The sequence below is a fragment of the Montipora capricornis genome, chromosome 8 (assembly GCF_036669925.1).
Source record: "Montipora capricornis isolate CH-2021 chromosome 8, ASM3666992v2, whole genome shotgun sequence".
Lineage (NCBI taxonomy): Eukaryota > Metazoa > Cnidaria > Anthozoa > Scleractinia > Acroporidae > Montipora > Montipora capricornis.
The window spans coordinates 42,594,865-42,597,364 of record NC_090890.1 but is presented as its reverse complement, the minus strand read 5'-3'; positions in this window follow the sequence as shown (position 1 = coordinate 42,597,364).

The window sequence follows — 2,500 nt, the reverse complement described above, 5'->3', positions numbered from 1 at the left end:
TTCATGTCGCGATAGTTATCTTCGTGTTCTTTATAGTCGGTCGTTCAAGCTCATAAAATCAATGGTCTTGTTGTAAATAAAATGAGGACATAATTCCTTGTTCTTAGATCTAAGATTATAACGTACTCCTCCATTGGCCAAATATGTTAAGGCCTCATTCAGTACTGCAAAAGAGCATGTGTAATGCCTACCTGCTACATAGTAGAACCCGTACAACTGGCTCGACTTTAACAGACAAAGTCTAGCTTCGAGATCTAGCTATAAAAGCCTCAGTCAGCCGTCCAAGGTTCACCTGGCAGTTTGTCTTCTATAGTAAACAAACTAGCTGTTTGCAATTTGTTAACGTTTTTCCCCTCCCTCCCTTTGGAGATGGGTTGGATATATCGCTTTGCCTTCATTAAAATTGGGTCCTCTCCTGTACAGTGACTTCCTCCAAGCTTGTTGGCTCGTTTGCCTTGGTACATCGCTCGCTAACCAATACTCTTGTCCGATCCAGCACGTCCTGTTTACCACTCAGCTAGTAGTGCTGGGGAGATAATTGAGGTTGTTCTTCGTCAAGCAATTCGGATCTGATAAGCTCTTGCGCGATGTCAATATGGCCCCCACAACATGCAGTGCAGAGAATTCCGAAAAGAAGGCACTTACACGAGATCGCTCCCTTGTTACTCACAATAAAATACTAAGCTCCTTAATTAACCCATTGACTCCTGGGGGGTTCCCCATTGACGAGTAAAATCGTCTGGCGTTAGACAGAGTAAAATACTAAGTGTGGCAGGTTTAGGCCGGTTTAGGGGTGAATGGGTTAATTAAATTAATTAACCCATTGACTCCTGGGGGTTCCCCATTGACGAGTAAAATCGTCTGGCGTTAGACAAAGTAAAATACTTAGTATGGCCGGTTTAGGGGTGAATACGTTCATAACTGCGATGGTGTATAATTTTAACGCGCAATATATTAATTAAAATTCTCTTGAACGCAATGGTTCTCCCAAGCGACCATCGCAGCCGCTTTCCTCTGTTTTTCTCAAGTTGATTATGCAACCCCCCTGAGAAAACAAAACGACAACATCAGTCCCCTAAATACATAAACTGTGGCGCTATTTACATTGTTTTATTGCTAATGAAATAAATAATTATACAACGATCATTTTGTTTCAAAAAAGATTTCATCAAGAGTCTTAAGTTGATTCCTCAGTATTGCAATGCGCATCCTGTACTGCGCATACGGTGTGTCAATATTTACAAATTGGCCAAATTTGTATCATTGTAAATATGGCGCAAGTCGATCACTCACGCTGAAACAATTCTCGAAACATGCGAGAGAAGTTGTGAATGAGCATAATTCTTTGCGAATAAGCGCGCATTCCGAGAACATGGTGAATTTTGTTGTTTCGATTTATGATAATCGAGATAGACAGGTATGATCGTGGTTTACTCTTAAACGAGCAGGGTGACCTATATTTTTTATTTTATAATTTTGGTGTACAAATTATCCCCTTTAAAACAAAAAACATTAAAAAAATTTATCGGAAGGAAAAAAAAGATACACCCAAAAACGTACACAAAGCCCCTTACCCAGGAATGTAAATTATTATCTTGAAAACAACGACTCGAGAAACGTTTTGAGTCGACGTCGTTCTAAGTTGAGTGATTTTTCCATAAACTATATAAGACAGTGTTCCATATGCTGTAGACTTTCTACCTATCAGGTGTTTTTCAAATGGTACTTTAAAAAACCTCCCGTTCAGCTACCGCAAAAAGTACCCTGAGCTGATGAAATAACGCGAGTGGTTAGTATCAGTACAGGCATCAATGGGGTAAGATTGGCCCATTCTATCTCTTAAGCAAGCACTGTGACATTTCTTTTTTATTGTAGTTTTCAAAACAGGGATTAGTAGGGTGCATTCAGCGAAAGTTTCAAGAAAATCGTTCGACAACTTCTGAGGAATCACCTTAATCATAGCTGACAAAGAAAGAAAAATATTTATTTTGGTGGATTCATGGTAGTAAAGACGACTGGGTTATCACTGAAGTATGTGGTGAATTGCATACCTAGCGGGTCGTGGAATGCAAACGTTTTACACACTGTAACCACGAGAAAGATGAAGCGAGAAAAATCGTGGCAAGGATCTCATGGATATACACACCAACCTTAACTCTAAAAAATATGACCATTCTAAATCAGTTTCTAGAACTAAATATTGCTACAGCAATAAGATAAACGAAAGTTTAGACCTAATCACTGAAATGGGCACTTTGACTTAATCTGTAAAATGAGAGTTTAACCTAGGGGACCCGTGGTGGGTACATCCATGAGATCTTTCCCAAAATAGACAAGGCCAATCAAGAAAGACTTGGAAAGAATGGTCGGTAATTTGTGTAAGCCTAAGTTTAATGTCCCGATCACTAAACAGTTATGGACCTTTGTCACCCGGCATCCATGCTGGTCAAAGACAATAGAGTTCGTACCCCAAGCCTCTAGTTGATGTGCTTGGAAGCGA